General features: G+C 46.2%; 2 pseudogenes; both read right to left on the bottom strand.

Moving 5' to 3' along the window:
* Window positions 1–25,868, bottom strand: part of LOC116587519 — a 592,489-nt pseudogene that overhangs the window by 71,788 nt on the left and 494,833 nt on the right.
* LOC116587905 lies at window positions 15,041–15,513 on the bottom strand (annotated as a pseudogene).

Genomic DNA, 25,868 nt, shown 5'->3' with positions numbered 1-25,868 from the left:
TGTGCCCTCCTTAATACCGATCACCTGGTCACTCCATCCCCTCACCCTCCTCCCTTCTGAAACCCTCAGTTTGTTTCCTGGAGTCCAGAATCTCTCATGGCTTGTCTCTCTCTCTGAACTCTTCCCAATCAGTTTTCTCTCCCTTCCCCACTTTTCTCTTCCTTCCCTCCATGCTATTCCTTATGTTACACATATGAGGGAAACCATATGATAATTGTCTTTCTCTGCTTGGCTTATTTCACTTAGAATAATCCCCTCCAGTTCCACCCATGTTGAAGCAAATGATGGGTATTCATCCTCTCTAATGACTAACACTCCATTCTATTTATGTATCACATGTTTTTTATCCATTCCTCTGTTGAAGGGCATCTTTGTTCCTTCCGCAGTTTGGCTATTGTGGACACTGCTGTTATGAACATTGGGGTGCATGTGGCCCTTCTTTTCACTACATCTGTATCTTTGGGGTAAATACCTAGTAGTGCAATCACTGGATCATAGGGTAGCTCTATTTTTTAACATCTTGAAGAACATCCATACTGTTTCCCAGAGTGGCTGTACCAGGTTGCATTCCCATCAACAGTGTAAGAGAGTGCCCTTTCTCTACAACCTTGCCAACACTTTTTCCTGTCTTGTTAATTTTGTCCATTCTAGCTGGTGTAAGGTGGTATCTCATGATTTTGATCTGTATTTCCCTGTTAGTTAGAGATGTTCAACATTTTTTCATGTGTCTGTTAGCCATTTGAATGTCTTCTTTGGAGAAGGGTCTGTTCATGTTTTCTACCCATTTCTTGACTGGATTATTTGGTTATTTTTGGGTGTTGAGTTTGAGAAGTTCTTTATAGATCTTGGATATCAGCCCTTTATCTGAAATGTTATTTGCAAATATCTTTTTTTAAAAAGATTTTATTTATTTATTTGACAGACAGAGATCACAAGTCGTAGGCAGAGAGGCAGAAAGAGAGAGGATGAAGCAGGCTCCCCATGGAGTAGAGAGCCCGATGTGGGGCTCAACCAGGACCCTAGGATCATGACCTGAGCTGAAGGCAGAGGCCTTAACCCACTGAGCCACCAAGGTGCCCCTGTCGATGGCACTTTGATAAGGATGGCTTTAAGCGTAGATTGCTCTGGGCAGCATAGACATATTCACAATGTTTATTCTTCCAACCCATGAACATGGAATGTTTTTCCATTTCTTTGTGTCTTCCTCAAATTTTTTTCATAAGTTTTCTGTAGTTTCTAGAGTATATATCCTTTACCTCTTTTGTTAGGTTTATTCCTAGGTATCTTAGGGTTTTTGGTGCTATTGTAAATGGAATCCATTCCTTAATTTCTCTTTCTTCAGTCACATTGTTAGTGTACAGAAATACAACCAATTTCTGTGCATTGATTTTGTATCCTGCCACATTGCTGAATTGCTATATGAGTTCTAGTAATTTGGAGATAGGGTCTTTTGGGTTTTCCACATAAAGTGTCATGTCATCTGTGAAGAGAATTTGACTCCTTTGCCTATTTGAATGCCTTTTATATCTATGTGTTGTCTGATTGCTGAGGCTAGGATTTTTAGTACTATGCTGAACAATAATGGTGAGAGTGGGCATCCCTGACAAGTTCCTGACCTTAAGGGAAAAGCTCTCAGTTAAGAACGATATTCACTATGGGTGTTTCATAGATGGCTTTTATGATATTAGATATGGTCCCTCTATTCCTGTACTTTCAAGAGTTTTAATCAGAAAGGATGCTATATTTTGTCAAATGCTTTCTCTGCATCGATTGAGAGGATCATATGGTTCTTGTCTTTCTTTTATTAATGTGATCTATCAGGTTGATTGATTTCTGAATGTTGAACCATACTTGCAGCCCAGGAATAAATCTCACCAGCTTCTAGTTTCTACTGTTTTTCTGGTTTCTATTTCATCGATTCCTGTCTAAAATTTATTATTTCTCTTCCCCTGCTTGGTTTAGCCTTTATTTGCTGTTCTTTCCCCAGATCCTTTAGGTGTTCATTGGGTATTTTTCTAATTCTTTGAGAGAGGCTTTGATGGCTATGTATTTCCCTCTTAGGATGGCTTTTGCAATATCTCATAGGTTTTGGACTGATGTGTTTTCATTCTCATTAGTTTCCATGAATTGTCTAAGTTCTTCTTTAATTTCCTGTTTGACCTAATTATTCTTTAGCATGATGCTCCTTAACTTCCAAATATTTGAGTTCCTTCCAAATTTCTCCTTGTGGTTGAGTTCCAGTTTCACAGCATTGTGGTCTGAAAATATGTAGGGGATAATATCAATCTTTTGGTATCCATTGAGACCTGATTTGTGACCCAGTATGTGGTCTATTCCGAAGAAATTTCCATGTGCATTCGAGAAGAATGAATATTCTTTTGTTTTAGGATGGGATGTTATGTGCATATCTACAAAGGCCATCTGGTCCAATACATCATTCAAAGCTCTCCTTTCTTTGTTGACCTTCTGCTTAGATGATCTGTCCATTGCTGTGAGTGGAGTGTTGAGATCTCCTACTAATAATGTATTGCCATCTATACATCTTTATTTTATTTATTAATTGGATTATATAATTGGCTGATCCCATGTTGGGGGCATAGATATTTACAATTGTTAGCTGTTCTTGCTGGATAGACTCTTTAAGTATGATATAAGGTCCCTCTACACCTCTTACTACAGTCTTTGGTTTAAATTCTAATTTTTCTGATATGACAGTTGCTACCCCAGTTTTGTTTTGAGGTCCATTGGCATGGTACATTTTTTTCCATCCCCTTATTTCAATATGGATGTGTCTTTAGGTTCAAAATGAGTCTCTTATAGACAGCATATGGATGGGTCCTGGTTTTTTATCCAACCTGACACTCAGTGTCCCTTGATATGAGCATTCAGCTCACTCACATTAAGAGTAACTATTGAGGGGTGCCTGGGTGGCTCAGTGGGTTAAGCTGCTGCCTTCGGCTCAGGTCATGATCTCAGGGTCCTGGGATCAAGCCCCACATTGGGCTCTCTGCTCAGCAGGGAGCCTGCTTCCTCCTCTCTCTCTGCCTGCCTCTCTGCCTACTTGTGATTTCTCTCTGTCAAATAAAATAAATAAATAAATAAATAAATAAATAAAGAGTAACTATTGAAAGATATGAATCTAGTGCCATTGTATTGCCTATGTGTTTCTTTCTTTTTTTTTTTTAAGATTTTATTTATTTATTTGACAGAGAGAGATCACAGGTAGGCAGAGAGGCAGGCAGAGAGAGAGAGGAGGAAGCAGGCTCCCTGCTGAGCAGAAAGCCCGATGTGGGACTTGATCCCAGGACCCTGAGATCATGACCTGAGCCGAAGGCAGTGGTTTAACCCACTGAGCCACCCAGGCGCCCTGTGTTTCTGTAGGTTTTTTTTTTTTTTCTGGTCTTTGCGACTCTTGGGGTTTCTCTTGGATTACAAAATCCCCTTTAATATTTCTTGTAGGGCTGGCTTGGTGGTCACTATTCTTTCAGTTTCTGCATGTTCTTTTCATTTAATACCCTGAATATTTCCTACCAGCCCTTTTTGGTTTTCCAGGTCTCTGTGGACAGGTCTGATCTTATTCTGATGTTCCTGTCACTGTACATAAGGAGTGCTCTAAGGATAGCTTTCTTGGCTCTAAGATTTGCAAGCTTCACTATTACATGTTGGGGAGTTGATCAATTTTTATTGATTTTGGGAGGGATCCTCTCTGCTTCTTGGACTCAAATGCTTGTTTCCCTTCCCAGATTAGGGAAGTTCTCAGTTACGTAATTGGCTGCTCCCATATTGGGGGCATAGATATTTACAATTGTTAGATCATCTTGGTGGATAGTGCCTTTAAGAACTATGTAGTGTCCTTCTGTATCTCTGACTACAGTCTTTAGTTTAAAATCTAATTTATCTGATATGAGATTCGCTACCCCGGCCTTCTTTTGAGGCCCAGTGACATGAAAGATGCTTCTCCATCCCTTCACTTTCAGTCTGGGTGTATCTTTAGGTTCAAAATGGGTCTCTTGTAGACAACATAAGGAAGTTCTTTGCTACGATTTGCTCAAATATACCTTCTAGTCCTCTCTCTCCCTACACTTTCTCAGGGATCCCAATAATTCTGACATTTCATGGCGTCATTGATCTAAATCTAATCTCATGTTCCACTAGCTGCCTATCTCTTTCTTCTTCACTTTCCTTCCTTTTTATCAGCTCATCTTCTAGCTCATGAATTCATTCTTCTGTTTCATTTACCCTGGCTGTTAGAACATTTATAACATTTTTTCATAACATTCATAACATTTTTTAGTTCAGTCTGATTAGATCTCATTTCTGTCCTTAGAGATTCTATATTGTCACTAATGCTTTTGAAGCCCAACTATTGACTTCATGATTCCTATCTTGAAGTCTTTCTCTGATATCTTGCTTATATCTATATCTATTAGTTCTGTGGCAGAGGACCTTGCCTCTGGTTCTTTTCTTTATTGGGAGTTCCTCCTCCTAGTCATTCTGTTGTTGGATGGTTGAATAAATGGACAGAGCCCCAAATACCAAATACCAACCACAATCCAAGGCAGATGCATCCTAGCAAAATCCAGGGTAGTCAGATGTCACCACTGAAAATCATACACACACACACACACACACATAACTAGTAAATAAAGGAAAAAGTGGGGGAGGGGAGTTGTTATCTCTCAGTATGGACAAAACCGGGAGTTTCGGTTGTTCCTGGGTGTATGTTGGTCTGTGTGTTAGAGGACACTACATCCCCAAATCACTAGGAATGTAAAACTTGTATATATATAAAAAAAACCTGAGTAGAGTGAAAAATGGGCTAAAATAAAGCATATTTCTATAAAAAATAGTTGTGTAGAAATACAAGTTAAGAAGCATCTATGAAAAGATGAGTTGGTTTAATAGACACCTAGTTGAAACACGAAGTTTTAAGGAAAAATATAGCAGGGGAAAATGGCATGAGAAAGTGGGGGGGGGAAGAAAGAAAAGAAAAGGAAAATTATATCTGAAAAGCAAACAAATGGTGAGGCCACACCTGGAGCTCAATGTATAATTTTCCCTTATATTGGGGGGATTTTATAGTCTTATAGGTTCCATAGGATTGCCATCCATCTGTTCTCTTTGGGAGGAGGGGCCTGCCAATGCAGTTTCCCAGGTAACCCAGCCTGGGCAGAGTTGCCCCCCAACCCCAGTCTGCGAATAGGCTTAGTGGAAACCAGTCTTCTGGGCCTCTTTTGTTCCCTGGGGGCTTTCTGTACTTCTTCAGGGGATCAGAGCAAAAATGGCTGCAGTCAAACCTCTGGCACAGAGTAGAAACATTGCAGTCTGCCCTCTTTAGTAAACTTTCAAGGGCAAACAGTCTCCACTTTTGCCTGTGCCAGTGAAAACCGTAGCCTCCCACAGTGAGCACCCACACCCACTCTCTCCGAAGTGTTTTCAGGGCCCTGGTGTATCTATGCTTTTTGTGCTTTGAAACCACAAACAACTGTGGGCTTGTGCTCGCAAAGGGTTGAGGGGAGGGGGCGTTTGGCTACAGAGTCTGGTCTGGTTCTGTCCTACTGCTCTTCAAGTTTTTGCCCTTTCGTGGGCACTGTTTCCAGAATTTTTCATGATATTTAAGGCAAGAGAGGCTATCGACCCTCCTGGTTAGGTTCTAGTTTTGTGGGTTTCTGGGGATCCTAGTTGCAAGTCCCTTCCTGCTCTTGTTGGTCACTTCTTGGCTTCAGTGCTCAGCCCTCCACCATCTCAGGAATCCCCTTTTGCTCTGTGGACCCTGTATCCTGAGACCACAATGCTCTACCTAGAATTCTGCGTTTTCATTTCCAAAGCCTCCCTCAGGTAATGGTGTCTCTTACTAGAGCAGATTTCCAAGGACTCCGATTTTGCCCTCAGGTGTTAGATCACTTTCCAGGCACCAGCTTATGGTGGCTCCCTTCCCCTTCTGTTTATCTTCCTATATCACCCCACAGATTCATGATTCTGCCCTTCCTACCTTGCCAAATGCAGATGCTTTTTGCTTATAGAAATCCATATATATATATATATATATATATATATATATATATATATTCTTACAGTTCAGGTTGATTTCTTGTTGTTCAAAATGGCTTCGTAGATATCCAGCTAAATTCAGGGAACCAGTTTAAATAGGGTCTCCTGATCCTCTGCCATCTTGCCTTCCTCTTTCAAGTGAGTTTTTAAAAGGACTGGGTTCTTCCTAAGGAAAAAGATTCTAAGTGTGGTAGGGCTCAATCTGAATTGTTGGCTTTGAAAATGGAGGACAGACTGGCAAAAATGCCATTTTTGTGGGCCTGGGGACCATTCCAGCTGGCAAGGAAATGGGGGAACTAAGCCTTGTAACTGTAGGAAATAGAATTCTACCAACAGCTCTGTATGAACTTGAAGGTGCAGCTCAGGTCAAGTGGAGAGCACAGCTTTGTGAAACCCTGAACAGAGAACCTATCTACACTATGCCTGAATTCCCCCCCCCCTGCCTTTTTTTTTTTTTTTTTTAGTAAGTTCCACAGCCAACATGGGGCTTGAACTCATGACCCTGGGATCAAGAGTCACACACTCTACCAACTAAGACAGCCAGGAGTCCCCTATGCCTGGATTTATATCTAAAGAACAGTAAGTAAATAAATTGATGTTCTTTTGATCCATTAAGTTGTGGTAATTAGCTGTGCAGAAATAGAAAATGAATACCCAGGCTCACTCTGCAACAAATAAACAGGTAGCACTTTTTCCCCTGAAATGAATTTATGAACTACTGTGCACACTAGTTGCATGAATCAAAACCTTTTCTGATTTCTTGGTATATTCCCCTTTGTGATTTTTATGTGGTGAATTAAGTTCAAATACAGTCATATTTCATTCATTCATTCAACAACAATTAATTCAGTGCCTACTACGGATCAGGAATGGCTTTCTATGTTGAGGATACAGATTTCACCGAAACGGCCCAAAGTCCTTGGGCTCTTGTGTCTTATATTCTAGAGGCTTCCCTGGAATGAGACGGAGCCACTGGAGCATTTTCAGTGAAGACATGACCTGAGCTGACTCACATCGTAGGATCACTGACCCCTGTGGGGACAAGGGCCCTGGGTGGCAAGTGATGGGGAGGCACCAGGGCCTTAGTTCAGGAGTGAGAGATGGTGGACACTAAGAGGAGGAGAGGGCCTGAAGGATGATAGAGACACAGAAAGGGCTGGAGATGCAGGATGAGGGAGAGAAGCAGAGGGAACAAATTCTAAAACAGTGGAATTCTCAGATTTAAATAGATTGTTATATAGATTTTTAATACCTATTTATTTAAAGGGCTTAGCAAGATATTCTGTGCATTTGGTATTAACTACTCTCTGTGAGGCTGCCTGAAAACCAGTTGCCTCCTTATGATAATCTGATAATACCTGGAGCCCAATAACCACGCCCATGCCTTAGGTCTGCGCTCACACACAGGCAATGCATGGACACTGGGAAGGGCATTTCTACTGCACTTAACACTTGCCACTTCCAGGTGATCCAACCTTGGACAGTCTTCCAGCTGAAATACACAATAACAATTGTGTGTCCCTGCGCTAAGGGTATGGCCAGGACTTGCACAGACAATCTCGGCGCCAGGGAATGAAGATTATTTCAGAACACAGCAGTCACTGATCTATTGTTTGGGGAAACAAGAGCTTTGTGAGTCTGACTGCTGTGCTGTATGGTCCCATTTCTGTGGGAAGGGACCAAAATCACTTTCACAGACTAGACTGCTGATGTTCAGGGGTTATCAAGACTGTGTTACTATTACCGTGGATCCACAAAAAAGAAACTGGTTTCAGTGGGAATCTTCAGTTGGTGCACCAGACACAGCTTCGCTAGGTGTAAAGAGAAAGCCCTGTCCCTCCATCTCTGGTCCCAGGGCAGCTCAGTCTCTATGGGGTGAGAGGTAAAAGTACAGTTCAGTGAATATTCCGTAAAGGACAGCAGAGAGCTGAGAAAAGGGGCTGAGTCCAGCCTGAGGGTCTCTGCCAAGTTTCCCCAGAGCCCCTGCGCCAGGACTCAGGAAGACAGGGTTGCAAAATTATCACCTGATTACCTTGCAGGAGGAGAGGGGTCAGGGCAAAGTCTCAGATTCTCTGAAGGGACTGGTCATCAGGGTCCCAGGAGCAAGAGCAGGGGTGGTATAGGGAAGCTCCAGTTCTGGGGAGTCCCAGTCTCCTCTGGTTTCACTTCTCCTTCTCACAGCCTGTGAGGTCCTCCTGCCTGGATACTCATGATGCAGCCCCACCTCGCACTCCCATTGGGTGTCGGGTTTCTGACGCAGCCAATCATCAGCACCGGGGTTCAGGGTTCTAAAGTCTTCAGCAGAGCCACAGGGACTCAGCTACATCTCAGACGCTGAGGGTCTGGACCCAGGGGCCCTCCTGCCTATCTGGGGACCCTGGCCGTGACCTAGACCTGGGCGGGTAAGTGCTGGGCAGGAGGAAAGGGCCTCTCTGTGGGGCCGGAGCGACAGGACCGCGGGGCGGGGCGTCGGGACCCCCGGGGAAGGCGCCTTTCCGCTGCCCCAGCCCCAGCCCCCCAGCTGCCCTCGACCCGCCCGGGTCTGTGCTCCCGCCCCCCTCCCCGCCTGCGCCCTGCTCGCCCCAACTAGGTAGGTGCCCAGTCCTTCTGGTCGCCTCCACCTGGGCCACCGGCCAGGCGCCGCGCTGGGTCAGGCGAGGTCTCAGCCCTTCCGCGCCGGCAGGGTCCCACACCCTGAGGTATTTCTCCACCTGCGTGCCCTGGCCCGGTTGCAGGGAGCCCCGCTCCGTCGTCGCCATTGCCCTCCCTCCTTTCCTCTTCCCCTCCCCCTTTCCCCTCCCCCTCCCTTCCTCTCTCCCCCATCTCTTTCTCTACCCACTCTTGCATTCTCCTCCCTCATCTGCTCTCCAGTACCAGCAGAGGAGGCGTGGGCCCTGTCCATCCCCGTGGGGGCTTCGTGTCCAGAGGAGCTGCTGCTCTTGCTCTGTCATTGAAATTAAAGCTTTCAATGTGAATTTGTTTTCTTCAGCTTTTGCCAGGAGGGCTTGATGGGTTACTTTAAAAAAAAAGGGGGGGGGCGCCTGGGTGGCTCAGTGGTTTAGGCCTCTGCCTTTGGCTCAGGTCATGATCTCAGGGTCCTGGGATCGAGCCCCACATCGGGCTCTCTGCTCAGCGGGGAACCTGCTCCCCCCCCCCCCCCCGCCCCTGCCTGCCTCTCTGCCTACTTGTGATTTCTCTCTGTCTATCAAATAAATAAATAAAAATCTTAAAAAAAAAAAAAAAGGATTCCTAAAGTGTGAGAGAGGAAATGAAAATCAACAGAAGCACTGAGAATCTTCCAGGATCTCCATGTTTGCTGGACTTTCTCTGGGGGTGGGAAGAGGAGAGGCTGTGAAGAGCCAGCGTGGAGAGGACTGTGCCCAGCCTGTGCTCAGTGCATCCTGGGCTTTGACATGGTCACACCTCTGCTGGGTCATCATCGCTCCTCCCTTGTACTTGTCCCTTCAGTGGAACCTTCTTCCACTAGGCCTTGGGGTCACAGGGCCTCGGATCTCTCCTTTCTTCAGGACCTTGTGTAGCAAGAGTTTCCTGTGACCAGGACAGCCAAGGCTCAGAGCTGGGTCAGAGCTCGGCCCCCATGTTTTGCATGTCTTTTTTTTTTTTTTTTCCTTCTTTTTTTCTGTTTCCTTTGGAGACTTGGGCCAGTTCTTCTTTTGCTGTATGAGTCTCATGTACCCCAGGGGTCCTTTGGCTTGGATTGTCCACACAAGGCCCAGTGAATCGCTGCACACAGAGGTCTCTGTGGAATTGAAAGATGAGTTTGCAGACCCATCCATCCCTTCTCCTAGGATTGTTCTGGATCATTCTTTCCATCTTTTCCCTATCTCTTCTAGAAAGCAGATTATGAATTAGAGATAGGATCTGATAGTTTCTCATCCTTATTAAATTTTGCCTATTTTCTATCTTCTCTGCTCACCTCTTTCCCCCACCCCACCCCATATTGGTCTAGTGATACTTGTTCTTGTTCCACTCCTAATTCATTAGGCAGTGCCTAATTTGAATCCACATTTGTCTGGAATATGGGACCCATAAGACAGGAGTGATGGTGTGAGAAGGAGGGCATGGGAACGTGGAGGAGACACCACGGGTGAGAAAAGTGGCAGCTGCCACAAACAGCTGTAGTGTGAGTCTCATCTAGAAGAGAGAGGTGCTCTTTGTGGATCATTTCTCCAAGTGATAATTGAGTGTCAGACACAGGAACACTATTGTAGCATCTAGGACACCTTAGTGAAGTGAAAACAGACAAAATGGGCCTGCTTGGTGGGGTGTATGTGCTGGAGTGAGGGGCAGACCGTCTGTGTGGGAACAAGGAAGATGGTTACTTTACTGGGGTGGTAAGTGTGTGTCTCACTGAGAAGGTGACCTCTGAAAGACTTGGAGGACATGAAGGAATTGTGCAAGAGGATGTCTAGAGAGAGTTCTTTTCAGTCAGGGAACCCCAGTGCACATGCACTAGGGCAGGAGTGTGTCCTGTGTTCAAGGAAGGGCAAGGAGGTCACTGAGGCTGGAGCAGAGAGCAGGTGAGATGAGGTCATGAGATCAGATGTCAGTCTCTTTATGGAGGTCTGAGGACCTTAGAAGTGTTTTGAGTTTCTCTGAGTAAGGTATGGAGTTGCAAGATGGTTTTGAACAGATGATCCACCTGTAGGACTTGTCTTAGAAACACCTGTTTGCTGTTGTGCAGAATTGAGAGATGCAGGGAGAGCGACCAGTAGAGAAAGTGTAGGAAACCAGTGCAGTGTCGGGGGCCTGGGTGGCTCAGTTTGTTAAGTATTTCCTGGCTCAGGTCATGATCTCAGAGTCCTGGGATCTAGCCCTGCTCAGGCTCTCTTGCTCTGCTCTCTCTCTTTCTAAAAAAATAAATAAAATTAAAAAAAAAAAAAAAAGAGGGAGAGAGAAAGAAACTAGTGCAGTGTCCCGGGAGGGGTATGTGTGGTGTGGGGTATGAGGAGGGACGATAATAGGAAGTGGTTGGGTGCTAGAGATTTAAAGATGGACTTTGTTGCATTTCCTAGTGGATCCATTCTGGGTGGTGAGGAGGAGGAATCAGGGAGGGCATCCAGTATTTCAGAATGCAAGTAGAAATGTGGAGTTTCTTCCTTGGATATGGGGAAGATTCAGGAAGCAGGACATTTGGGGAAGCAGCAACACAAGCATCCAATTTAGGAATATTAAATCTGAGATGTCTACTAGAAATGCAAGTGAGGGGGCTCATGGGTGGCTCAGTACACAGAGTATCTGAGACTTGGTTTCAGCTCTGGTCATGATCTCATGGTCCCAAGATCGACAGGCTACCCACTGAGTGTGGAGTGTGCTGGAGATTTTGTCTTTCCCTCTCTCTAGGTCTTTTTGCTGCTTATGATCTCTAAGTAAATAAATAAAAACAATTTTTTTTTTTTTTTTAAAAAAGGAAAGAGGGATGCCTGGGTGGCTTAGTCAGCTAAATGTCTACCTTCAACTCAGGTCATGATCCTAGGGTCCTTGGATCAAGTCCCACATTGGGCTCCTTGCTCAGTGGGGAGCCTGCTTCTCCCTCTGCCTGCCTCACCCCCTGCTTGTGTGTGTTCTCTCCCTCTGTCTGACAAATAAATAACATATTTATAAAAAATTAATGAATTAAAAAAGGAAAGAAATTCAAACAACATTGCCAGTGGGATATAGAGTGCAGGGCAAGAGAAATATCTGGCTTGGAGAAATAAATTTGGGTGGTGACAGCATATACATGATGATTAGAGCCTTCAGCAGAGATGAGGTCACCAGCGGGGCGAGGGCCATAGAAGAGAAAGGAGCAGGACCAAACCCTGGACTCCTCAGGGCTAAGCAGGCTGACCAGAGTGCACACCCAGAGCGCACTGCACAGTCTGGTTCTGCATCTAGAAGGCACAGAGACCACGGAGCCGCAGCTGTGCACAGGAATTTCCTGGACTAGGAAGATCTAGACAGTCTAGGGTAGAGTGTGAGATTCTGGGTTAATAGCAAGGTTTGTGCAATGGCTGCTGGTCTTCAGAACCCACACTGAGTAGCGAGCACATGAAACAGGATCTCTACATGGCTGTGCATCAGCCTCTCCTGTAGGGCTTATTACGTAATAAGCATGTGGCTTTGTTACCAAATACTCAGGCCTCTCCACAGACCCACGCCCAACATTCTAAGGTGGTGGGTCTGGGGAGAGGCCTGAGTATTTGGTAACAAAGCCACATGCAATCTTGTGACTTTACCAGATAAGGAAACACTGAAGTCATTGATGAGAGCACTCGTTGTGGGAAGGGGTCTTACTTACACATTTACTGGTTTTTTTTGGTAGGAAAAAAAAGCACAAGGCATGCTGGGAGATACATATTTTCTTTGCTGTGGGGCACAGCCAGGTGGCAGATGGAGGAAGTGGTTATCAGCTTAACATAAAGAAAATGTCTGATTTCTAAAAGAGTACCTTAAATGTTCCCAACACACACGCACACACACACACCCACACCAGTAACTCTGACAGGATGCAGGTGACAGCTAATGCCATAGTGGTGATCAGTTTGCAGCATATAAATATATCAAATCAAAAGATTGTGCCCTTGTGCACCCGAATGTTTATAGTAGCAATGTCCACAATACCCAAACTATGGAAAGAACCTAGATGTCCATCAACAGATGAATGGATCAAGAAGATGTGGTATATATACACAATGAAATACTATGCAGCCATCAAAAGAAATGAAATCTTGCCATTTGCGACGTGGATAGAACTAGAGCGTATCATGCTTAGCGAAGTAAGTCAAGCAGAGAAAGACAACTATCATATGATCTCCCTGATATGAGGAAGTGGTGATGCAACATGGGGGCTTAAGTGGGTAGAAGAAGAATAAATGAAACAAGATGGGATTGGGAGGGAGACAAACCATAAGTGACTCTTAATCTCACAAAACAAACTGAGGGTTGCTGGTGGGGGGGTGGTTGAGAGAAGGGGGGTGGGGTTATGGACATTGGGGAGGGTATGTCCTTTGGTGAGTGCTGTGAAGTGTGTAAACCTGGCGATTCACAGACCTGTACTCCTGGAGATAAAAATATATGTTCATAAAATAAAAAATTAAAAATTAAAAAAAAAAGATTGTGTTCTTAAATTTATAAAATGTATGTCAGTTATTTCTCAAAACTGGAAAATAATTCTGAATCCATGCTCTCTGAAAGTGTTCCTTCATGGATTTCTCACTCCTTGTTCTCAACAACAGAGTCCAAGTTGTTTTAACTGAAACTATATATATTTATATGGAAACATATGTGTATATGCATAGTTGAGGAGGATTATATATATTTCATATATAATATAAAATGTAAATTATATATAATATAATATAAAACATTTTAGGATTAAAGTAACTATATATTATATTTATATATTATGAGTAAATATATTTATAGTGGAATAAATGTATTATGTATACATATATAGTTAGAGTATTTGGCCTCACTTCATTTCAGGGAAAGCCACAGAATAGGCCCAAGACTGCACAGGCAGGAACAGAATCCACCATCGCACCTCAGGTCAAGGCCCAAAAGAGGCACCATTGCCCCTGGTGCTGGGCACAGGTCCTACTGTTCACACCATTGCACCTTGAGGCCAGGACTGCTGTCACTGCTGTTCCTGGCAGAGGGATGACACGACAGCCACTCACACCACCTGTGCCAAATGCCTGCAGCACTGTCCCAGCTTTTCTGTCACCCATCCTGAGTCAGAGTCTGGCATGTGGTCACCTCACTGGTTGGAGCCTCAGGCCCTGGCCCCCTGCAACTATGTGTGACATCCCGACTCTGATCTGGATTCCTGGGGAGTGATCACCAACATCCTCGGACTTGAGCTCTCCATTTAGTCTGGTCTCTGCATTCCTAGCCACAGGCCTGTGGGAGGCCACGCATTCAAGTGGTTCCCAAAGTCACCCCTGCTGTAGGCAGATCCCAAGATGGCCCCAGTGTTCCCATCCTCCGGTATCATGCCCTTGTGTAATAATACCCACTTTGGGAACAGAAGCTGGACATAGTGACTTGCTGGTGACACACAGAATAGAGTGAAGTCATGCAGTGAGTATCTGGAATCACCAGGACACAAGATATGAGGGGCCTGGGGTCCACAGGCTCAAGGTGAGCCGTCCAAGCCAGCCTGGGTAAGTGCAGATTTCTGGTGGAACCTCATGACAAAAGACCCTGAATTTCTTTTCCCTCTGAGGGGTTTCTTTTCCAGATCTCAACCCCCACAGCCACTGCCCTCAGACAGGAGGAGAAAGAAAGGTCACCAGCAGGGATTCTCATCCTGGCTGCAGTCAACAAGGGAATTCTGTAAAAAGTACAGGAAGGGAAGAGAAGAAACACAGGCCCCCAACTGTAACAGCTGGTGAGTCCATGCACGCCCCAGGGCAGCCCCGTGGCTACAAAGGTGAGAGGAGAACAGTCTCCAGTGTCCCTGTGCTGCCCCTGGCGCCCAGCTCTCCCTTCCTCCAACATAGTGTCCCAGGGAGTCCCCAGTGCTGCTCCCTGTGTATCTGTCTCTGCTCATCTCCAGAACAGACCAGCACGGCCGCCCGCTCCAGGAAGCCCTCCCCTCTCCACATGCTAATGCTCAGTTGTGTGCAACAGAAACCCAGCTAACAGTGGTTGTCCACGGGACAGCAGCTTGTGTGTGTCCCATGAGTGAGGTGAGCCGTCCGGGGCTGTAGGATCGCTCTGTACCACGGGGATGTCCAGACACTCTGGTGATGATGACCCTGGGAATTTTCCTTATTAGCATGACCAGGGCACCTAGGACTATGTCTATGGTCCATGAGCAGGCAAGGGAGAGCAGAAAAAGAGGAAGTTTCTCTCCATTTAGGGCAACACCTACTACCTCATTCTGTGTCACCATAATGGCTGGAATGTAGTCACACAGACAAAAGTAGCCTTGTGGAAGACTGGTGAATCTACACATTTATTTATTTACTTTCCATTAAATTTAAATCCTTGAGGGTTACAGCATCACATGGATTCTGTGGCCAATGGCTTTAGCAGGAATGTGGTTTGGAATTTGGCACGGACCATGCCACTGTTACTCTTCCCCAAATTACTCTGGTTTTGTTTGGTTTGCCACCAGGAGTCACTGTGTTGTCCTTTGCTTTGTACACATAAGCACATTTCTTGCCTAGGTAGAATTCTAGAGCATATACACTTTCAATTTTAAGAAGAGTTGTATGATCCCTTTGATTCCGGAGACCCCACTTATAGCTAGCAAAAATGGCCCTGGACCACAGCCTTCCAGATATTATTTGGCGTTTGAGGAGTCCTGTTTCCAGCAGGCCTCCACGGGATCCAAGATGGTGGAAAAAGACTGTAAGAGACTCTTAAATGAAGGTTGCTGGAGGGGAGATGGGTGGGGGAAGGGATAGTTTGGTCATGGGCATTAAGAAGGGTACATGATGTTAGGAGCATAAGGTGTTATATGCAACTGATTAATTGCTAAATTCTACTTCTGGACCTAATAATAAAGTATATGTTAACTAAATTGAATTAAAATAAAAATATTTTTTTAAAAATTAGGATCTTGAGGGAGAAGGACCTGAGAATTTTTTTCCCACCAAAAAGAGACCCCCCCCCCTCCCCAGAAACTCTGAAACTATCTGGATCTCGTGCATGCCTGCTCCTGGAACCCTCATACAGGAGCCGGAGATGTGTCCTCAGCTCAAGATCCTGGAATCCAGAGACAGCCACGTGCATTGCCCCAGGTTGTGTTGGGGCTCGGGTCCAGCAGATCTCCAGCCTCCCACCTTCTCCTAGCCTGCCCTCCCACCAGCCAGGGATCCCACTAGTGCCCCTTACCCCCCACCCCAGGCTTGCTGCACAGTTGGATGTCTTCATATCTCCTTCAGAATTAACAGGAGCAGGAATTTCAGTTGAGCCCTAGAAGTGACACAGGTATAGATCAGAATGAGGAAACTAGATCCTCCTACACCTGAGTTCTTGTTCTAGAACACAACTCTAGCAACTACAGTTCCAACCATCTAAACCCCTGCTAAAACAATCCCAGTGATGAGAGCATTAGGAGAAACCTGGGCAGCAAATGCCCCCTTGGTGAGCATGTGGGCTGGGCAAATGGGTCAGAGGTGAAAAGGAAAACTGAGGGGTGCCCCTGTGCCCTGACTATGCTGAAGTCTCTAGAAGACTCCTGTGTCCCTGATACAGGGCTCCACTCCTCATCCCCCACCCCCGTCTCATGGTGATGGGCTCAGGCAGCCCCTCATCCTACACACAGCATGTGTGTCTCTCTTCATCTGCAGAAGGCAGCACAATGACCACCCACTTCTGGATGGTTTCAGCCCCTTCTGCCTCGTCTCCACAAGCACCGTGTACTAGATCTGGTGCTTTCTGGCCCACTGCCAGGTCATGGTCATCTCTGCAGGGCAGGAGCCTAGGGCACACAGCTCCTCAGGGTGACCCCACAGTCAGAGGGGTGGGGGATAGGTCACATGTGTTCTGGGAGGCTCTGTGGAAGAGCAAACAGGGAGCGCTAAGGCAAGGCCTTCTAGAAAAGCATCAATTCCACAGACCAAGGTGCGATAACTGCTGAGGCTCTGGCTGCCTGCCAGGGCGAGGCAGGGAGTGTTCCCTTTCAGGGGCAGAAGGAACCAGCACTGGCCAGGCCCAGGCCCAAGACAAGAAGATGGGAACTGCCTCTGACATTTTCCTCCAAGGGAAGAGCCTTTGCAGAGACTCTCCACCTGCTTATGAAGCCTATAACTCAGTATCTCTAGCTCAGTATTGATAGGTCCTCACAGCTACTGTGTCTCTGGTGGGAAAGAGCCTGAAGTGTGAGAAACCTCCATGAGCTTCAGAGCTACTGCCGTGCTCTCTGGAGAGAACAGTCCCCAGCGTGGGCCTAAGAAGAGTGTGCCATGGCACTGCCCAGGGGACTCATGATGGGCTGCCGTCCTCAGCGCATTGCCCCACTCCACCCCCCCGTCCCACAGTAGATGTCCTCCATCCCTGTGTGTGATTAGCTCTGGAGAGAGGGCGGCCCCAGGCTGGGCTGGGAAGAGCTGCAGGACTGGGCTGTAGGGAGTCCTTACCAGTGCGGCTGATGTTCTTGTCCCCAACCCCATGTGTCTCTGTAGCGACAGGAAGCACGGCTTCTCGAGTCCGTCTCATCCCTCTATGAAGTGCCCACTGGCCTCCTGTCTCTGCTGGGGTAGCTGCAACGATGATACTACCATGGATGGCAGAGGTTCCAGGTTGAAACTCAGTCACTGTCATTGTCCTAGTCATCCTGTCACCACCTCAGGGTCCTGTTATCCTCCTGGAGCTCCCAACCATGGTGACCTGCAGGGTTGGGGGCCTGCCCACCTCCTCCCCAGGACCAGGCAGTGTCTGTCAGGGCAGAGCAAGCCTCCAGAGCCCTCCAGCATTTTTCCCTGCACCCCACCCCCACCAGCTTCTCTGTAGGGAACATTTACTGTCTAGACTGTGCTAGTGTGACACAGTAAGAAGGACGTATTTGGTCTTCCTCCTCCTGCACAGCTCTTAACACCTCTGTAACGGCCTGAGTGATGGGAGTCATAGGAACATCTCTTCCTAGATTTTGTTCCCAGATCCTGAAAAAGTTCTGAAAAGATCTTGCCCCATCCTTATACACTGTACCAAACCTCACTGCATATCGTCTCTCTCCTCTGATGCTGTGAGCCCTGAGAAGGCAGGACTCTGTCAGGGACTGAAACAGAACCATCTGGCAAACTGTGGAATTCATGCTCCTGTACAGATCAGCTGGGAAAGTCTGAGCAGCCTCCATCTTCAGCTCTAATCGTGCCTCTCACTGGTTTATGCCTGGATCCCACATGCAAGGCCCTCCACTGACTGTTTCATATGCTAAATCCTCAACCTTAACTAGAAATGATTAACTACACCTATGTCTTGACCTCCCTGTGTCCAATGTCACCCACACCTTGCCCAGCCTGACTGTTGACTGCTTGGAACCTCACCCCCCATCAACCCAGATCGTACACACACATCAGGGTCTACACAGAGTTCCAGCTCATTCATGAACCTTCCCCCAACCACTGGGGGTCTGGCCTATGAACCCTGTAAACTGTGTCTCTGCTTCTCATGTGACATCTAAGGAGGCGTCGGTCTTCAGTAGCTCTCAGTCTGCCTCACACACTCAGTCACGTGCTCTCAGAAGGGTGGGCGCCTCCCCATCTTCACTGTAGGCTCTGTGAGGGCAAACACTAGCTTATACCTTCTGGTTCTTTCCCTACAGGGACCCAAACTGTGTCCATGACCACTGAGTCTGTTTAGTTAACCAGTTAATGACACAAGAGCCCTGTCCGCCTGAGCGGACTTTACCCCCTTCACTCTCACATGACAGCTTGTGCACATCTGCCTGCCCCAGGCTGACATGGGGGGGGGGCACCTGACAGGAAGGTCTCATGCCCCTGGGGGTCAGGGTCAGGGGCGTGCTTGGCTCCCTCTTCTTTCTCCCAGGCCCCAAGCTGCTGGCTGTCATGGCTGCTCTTTGTCCAGACTGAGTCCTGGTTTTTGGCGGTAGGATCGCTGTACATTCCTCAGGTTTTGGGGTGACTCTTCATCTGGCTCATGAAGATCTTGGTCTCATTGTCTGAAGAATTTGGCTCCTGCATGCACCACTGGACTCCAGACTCTGTCTCTGTCTCCTCAGAGTCATGGCAGGGGAAGGTGGCTGGTCTTTGGGGCCCAAGGCAGGAAACGCAGGGCCTCCTGGAGCGGCTCCGACCCAGCTGAGGGGGAATACTGCAGAGAGTGATGTCTGAGGGAGGAAGCAGGGGATTCAGAGGAAGCTCCAGGATTCACTGAGTGAGGACCTAGTGATGCACGTGTGGGGAATGCATGTGTATGTCTGTGTATGTGTGAGTGTGTGTGTGTGTGTACATGTGTGTTGTATGACAGGAGAGACAGGGCACACAACATAACACAATGGGAGACAACAACACAACAACCCTCCCTGTCTCCGCCCCCTGTGACAGTCATATTCCAATCCCACACCCATGGTGTCCCCACAGAATGCAGTGATTATGTATGATTTCCTGCAAAGGAGGCACTATTTACATTTTTACAATTTAAAAAAAAATCTCTGTTACTTTTTTGAAACTCACTGGTCTTGCTCTTGCCAGCCATGTAAAGATGACAGGCAGATCACACCCCAAAGCTGTGTGAGAGCTGAACGTGTGAGCACATGCTGTCCGCACTCAGGACGCAACGGAAATCATCGGCCATAGTCTTGAAGAACATTATAAATGAGCTATATATAGGAACGTCCTGGGAACAGTAGAACTTTCTATAATAGTACTGACTGATGATAAGAGCATCAAACATGGAAACAGTGTCATCAGAAGCTCGCCCTGTCCTCTGAGTCATGAAGCCGAGTGTCATACATGGTGACTTAGGCTGTGACCAGACTGTGCCCTGTCCCTGCGGGCTGTCCCTGTTTCTGCTGGTGGAACCCTGCATCTACTAGAGTGAGACACATGGGGGGAACAGTTATCAGTCTGACAATAAATCCTTATCTGTGTCGTTTCAAGTATGTCACAAGAATGTGTTCTAATCACTTACTTAAAGACTCAGTTTAAGACGTGTAAGAATGAGGGCTTTGTTGATGTGAGGAGTTCACTGCCTCAGGTGTCATCACCGGGGCTCAAAGAAGCTGGGAAACCGTTACATGGTGGGACAGATGGTGCCCGTGTTGCCGCAAAGTTCTGGGCCTCAGACAAAGTTCTAGAGAAATTTCTGGATGTTCTCACTTGGTCCTGCAGAAGTCTCTGTAGTCAGTGATTTCAGGATGATATAGTAAAGTGTTAAATAAGTCACTTTGAATATTTACACAGTGCACTTTCTATTCACAGGATTCTCTTGTTCACAGGTATTACTCTTCCAGTAACTGATCATTTGAGACAGTTGCCAGAGGGGAGGGGGTGGGGTCTGGCAACATGGGGAAGGGGCAGTGGGAACACAGGCTTCCAGTTCCAGAATGAATAAGTTGATGGGAATAAAAGGTACGAGGCAGAGAGGGGATGACACTGTCATAGGGCTGCATCGGGCAGATGGGAGCTACACCTGTGAGGAATAGAGCGTGACATGCGAACTCGTCACATCATTACTTTGTACACCTGAGACTAATGGAACATTATGTGTCAACTATACTTAGAATTTAAATATTTTAAAAAATTATTCTATTACAGTTTGGGCAAGGTGTTTTTCACATTTTACATTAAGTGAATATACATAGCAAATTCTGGTCTTGTGTATGAGAATTGATAAATAAAATGTGTAATGATCACATTTAACTTACACAAAATTAGGTACAAAGACTAAAAATATAAATAAACATCTGAAATGATTAAATAATGTATTTGAATATTCAGAGGGAAAGGATAACACTGGGCAGACCTGGGCCTCCAGCAGGGCTAAGACAGCAAAACTGCTGAACATGGTGTCAAATCTGTTATAGTCACTTTATAAGAAGTCATGCAAATGGAGAAAGTAAATGTTTGGGAAATAAACTTTTTAGAGAGTTCGATTCGATAACTTTTTTATGAACAGTGATGTAAATACTGTCTTAGAGCAATATGTTACTAATTACAGAATCTGGATTAATTTGAGAAAATAAGAATTAGTGAGCATATAAAAGTAATAAGGATATCAAATAGGAAAAAGCAGAGGATACTATTTTTCAAAAATTAATATGACATAGCAGTTTATTTTATTTTATTCTAATTTTAAGGACTTATTTATTTCAGACAGAGAGCACTCAGAACCCTGTGAGCCCAGGGAAGGGCAGAGGGAGAGAGAGAGAGAATGCTAAAGCAGACTTTTGCTGAGCCCACTGCAGTACACAGGGCTCAGTCCCAGGACCCTGAGATCATGATCTGAGCCAAAATCAAGAGCCACACATCCCTTAACCAACAAAGCCATCCAGGTACTCCTGGCATAGCATTTTAAAGAAAAATGTCCATATTAGGAGGAAAAAAAAAGACATTATTTAATAAATTCTGTGATTGCAATTACAATTTGAATAAAATATACACATAAAGAAGTTTTAAGTTTTAATTTAATTAACCTTGATTATTTACAAAGCTATATAGATTTAACTAGTTAAATCCATTAAAATCAATCGCATGGATCAAATATATAAATAATAAATGATTTTGGGGACCGAGTGAACTACAGAGACATTAAACATATAAGAATTTCTGACAATATTACAAGGGAAAATCTAAATGCAGTTGTTACAGTGAGGGAAGACCTAGGACCATGAACAATATAGTTGACATTCTGTATGTTGTTACTTAAAAAACAATATAATGGGGAACCCACTGAACACTTTCTATGGGGCTCCCTTGTGAAACCAGGGCTCACATGGGCCTCTCATTTCACTAACGACAGCTTTGTAAAATAGAATCACTCCAAAATAGTTTGGAATCTCGACAACTGAGACACTTTTATAATGCTTTAAGAAATAAAATCTACTAAAACTTCTATCATCCGGAAGCAGTTTTTATAACACACAGTTTTGTTAGAACATAGAAAGGCTATAACTAAACCTTCTCCTATGGTATTACTGTACTGATGGTCATGTTTTTAAGTAACACCCTTGTCTGACATGGAGTTTGCCTGTGCGAATCGTTGGCTGACAGCATGTGTGACAGGACAGGTACATGGAGAGGACCTTGGCGACACCCCGGACGGTTCAGAGTCAAGCGTTCAGGGAGCTTCAGAGTGTGCAGGGCTGACGGTGTGTCAGCGGAGACGTCTAGAACCAGAGCGAACACGCAGGCACAGGAACACAATTGCAGCCCTGCTGGGGCTTCCCCTGCCCCTCCCCCCGCGTGGGAACCTGCGGACTCAGGCACCAGCGCAGCTCCACGTGATCTTCGGAGCCCTAGCGCCGCAGAGCTGGACTTCTCTGTCTGCTCATTAGTGAATGAACTGCCTTGTTTCTAGGCCTCGGTGGCCACTGCATGCTCTGCTGCAGGGCTGCACCCCTGTGGGCAGAGGTCATGAACACCTCAGTCCCCAGCAGCTCCCAGTGGAGTGAAGGGCCCGTGATGGCCCTGAGTGACCGCCTGCTCAGGGGCTGACTCGGGAGGATGACCAGGACTGGTCAGCTCTAGTTAGGAAGGGAATCACTTGCTGAGTGTCTATGGGGAAAGAAACGTTCATCTTCGAGGAAGGGTCTGGATGGGCTCCACCCTGGGAAAGGAAAGTGAAGGCAGAGCGTCTCCCAAAGAGGGGCGGACAGGGGCACCCTCCACTCCCCCAGCCCAGCTCCCACAGTCCTTGCAGGAAACACCCCCCCCACCCCCCCACCCCCGCACCTGGCATTGGCTTCTCCCCCTGCGCGGGGAAGAGGTGAGGAAGAGGGGGGTGGAGGACCGGAGTACAGTGTGTCTTGGCTGAGCTGCTCCCAGGGTTCAGGACGAACACAAGGCCATTAACTGTCACTGCGCTAAAGCTCTGTCCAACCCTCTGGGAAGGGAGGGGAGAGGGAGCAGCGTCTACTTCAGTTCCTGGAGGAGACTTTAGGATGAGGGGGGAAGAGACTTGTGTGCTTTTCCTGTTAGGCTTCTCCCATCTCTCCCAGGCTAAGGGCTCCTGCTGCAGCAGGGAGAGGGTCACAGGCAAAACCCAGGCTTGCCCTTCCATCGCCACCCTGTGCCTGTTCAGGATGAATTCTCCTGGTATCCATGTTCTCAGGGAGAAGTGCAGACAGGATGGTCCTGGAGCCCAGCACATATCACCACATAGCAGCAGAGCAGACAGGAGCAGAGCGGAGGGGAGGCAATAATTGCTATTGCTCAGTGGGCTTGCGATGGAGAAGAAACATGTGCATTCATCGTCTCTCACCCCAGCACACCTGCACTTCAGGTTCCCCTGCAGCCCTCCAGAGCACCAGCACTTTAATGTTCTAGTTCATGGAGCTGGGGTGGGGCAGGGGCTCAGGGCAAGGGGGCCATCATGCACTGTTCCAGTTAGAGCCGGAGCAACCTTCCAACCCCACTCACACAGGAATGCAGCAGAGAAAGTGCTACTATCCTGTCGTCACAGGATTTTTGTTCCCTGAGTGCCTGTGATTCTTGGTCATGCTTCTGTGAAAAATGAAGAGGTGGAGGAGAGGGAGAGTGGTGGGCAGCAAAGCAAGTGTATTGAGCGATAATACAAAGCTCCCGGAGAGGGAGGGGACCCAAGAGGGTTGATGTTTTGTTATTTAAATCAAGGTTTTTATAAGCTCTTTGGAGTAACTGTCTAGAGCTTTTTGAATGTGGGCCCCTGTGGATTGGCTGCTAACTTGTGCCAATCAGGGCTGTGATCATGCCCTGTCTACTTATCTGATTACTGTTCATGTGCTGCTGGTCTTTGGAGCTGACATCTGGAGACTAACTGCCTCAGCTTGTGATAGTGACCAGTATTTCATGATTAACTGCTTTGTTTCAGGATGTTTTACAAAAGTCACTCCTGCAGAGGCTGCTAGACAGTATGCTACTGTGGTCTTTTTGAAACTGTAAAACAGGATGCTAGTGTGGTTTTGTCTTAGCTGTTCTGCTCCCTGTTTTCTTGTTGGGGACCCGGGCCCTGACTGCCTATGTGTCCAATTAACCTTGAACACCATTAGGTAGAAGGGTTGTGGGGGAGGGTTTGGTTTTGTCCATTTTAAAATTCTTTCCTATGTTGCTACACAATATGGAGCAGTCAGAAAAGGGAAATCGGTGGGCGCTTGGGTGGCTCAGTCCATTAAGCATCTAACTCTTGTTTTCTGCTTAGGTCCTAGGACCTAGCTCTCCCTCCGACTCCCTGGAGTTTGCTTGAGGTTCTTCCTTGCCCTCTGTCAGTCCCTTGCTTGCATATGCTCTCTCTCTCTTTCTCTCTCAAAATAAATAAAATCTTTTAAAAAAATGGGAAATGGGAGAAGGGAAGAATTGATGGAGGTTCTCATAAGGCAGAGACATGAAAACAAAATAAGAAACAAACAAGAATTCACATGTGTGATGGAGTTTAAACCATGTTTAACTCTGTGATGTCAGCTGATGTTCCTCTCATAGCGTAACTGTCCCATGTGAGGAATGTGACCTGAAGTGCCTGATGACAGAGCTCGTGGAGCCCAAGCCTGTGACCTCCACCCAGGGCCCCATATCCTGCAGCAACTCCAGGGAGGAAGTGGCATTGGAGGGCATGCGGTGGGTCCCTCATGACACCACAGTTCCCTGTGCAGCACCAACCCCACAGAGTGGAATCCTCTCAGAGATGGAGGACTCACCACCTGCAAAGAAAGGTCACTCCTGTGCTAAGTCTAATTTTTTTTAAATTTTTAATTTTTTATAAACATATATATTTATCCCCGGTGGTACAGGTCTGTGAATCACCAGGTTTACACACTTCACAGCACTCACCAAAGCACATACCCTCCCCAATGTCCATAATCCCACCCCCTTCTCCCAACACCCCTCCCCCCAGCAACCCTCAGTTTGTTTTGTGAGATTAAGAGTCACTTATGGTTTGTCTCCTTCCCAATTCCATCTTGTTTCATTGATTCTTCTTCTACCCACTTAAGCCCCCATGTTGCATCACCACTTCCTCATATCAGGGAGATCATATGATAGTTGTCTTTCTCCGCTTGACTTATTTCGCTAAGCATGATGCGCTCTAGTTCCATCCATGTTGTCGCAAATGGCAAGATTTCATTTCTTTTGATGGCTTCATAGTATTCCATTGTGTATATATACCACATCTTCTTGATCCATTCATCTGTTGATGGACATCTAGGTTCTTTCCATAGTTTGGCTATTGTGGACATTGCTGCTATAAACATTCGGGTGCACGTGCCCCTTTGGATCACTACGTTTGTATCTTTAGGGTAAATACCCATTAGTGCAATTGCTGGGTCATAGGGCAGTTCTATTTTCAACATTTTGAGGAACCTCCATGCTGTTTTCCAGAGTGGCTGCACCAGCTTGCATTCCCACCAACAGTGTAGGAGGGTTCCCCTTTCTCTGCATCCTCGCCAGCATCTGTCATTTCCTGACTTGTTGATTTTAGCCATTCTGACTGGTGTGAGGTGATATCTCATTGTGGTTTTGATTTGTATTTCCCTGATGCCGAGTGATATGGAGCACTTTTTCATGTGTCTGTTGGCCATCTGGATGTCTTCTTTGCAGAAATGTCTGTTCATGTCCTCTGCCCATTTCTTGACTGGATTATTTGTTCTTTGGGTGTTGAGTTTGCTAAGTTCTTTATAGATTTTGGACACTAGTCCTTTATCTGATATGTCGTTTGCAAATATCTTCTCCCATTCTGTCAGTTGTCTTTTGATTTTGTTAACTGTTTCCTTTGCTGTGCAAAAGCTTTTGATCTTGATGAAATCCCAATAGTTCATTTTTGCCCTTGCTTCCCTTGCCTTTTGCGTTGTTCCTAGGAAGATGTTGCTGCGGCTGAGGTCGAAGAGGTTGCTGCCTGTGTTCTCCTCAAGGATTTTGATGGATTCCTTTCGCACATTGAGGTCCTTCATCCATTTTGAGTCTATTTTCATGTGTGGGGTAAGGAAATGGTCCAATTTCATTTTTCTGCATGTGGCTGTCCAATTTTCCCAGCACCATTTATTGAAGAGGCTGTCTTTTTTCCATTGGACATTCTTTCCTGCTTTGTTGAAGATTAGTTGACCATAGAGTTGAGGGTCTATTTCTGGGCTCTCTATTCTGTTCCATTGATCTATGTGTCTGTTTTTGTGCCAGTACCATGCTGTCTTGATGATGACAGCTTTGTAATAGAGC

This window comes from Mustela erminea, chromosome 4 (assembly GCF_009829155.1).
Source record: "Mustela erminea isolate mMusErm1 chromosome 4, mMusErm1.Pri, whole genome shotgun sequence".
In the NCBI taxonomy this organism is placed as follows: domain Eukaryota; kingdom Metazoa; phylum Chordata; class Mammalia; order Carnivora; family Mustelidae; genus Mustela; species Mustela erminea.
The sequence above is the reverse complement of the archived record's forward strand: the minus strand, read 5'-3'. Positions and strand labels throughout refer to the sequence as shown.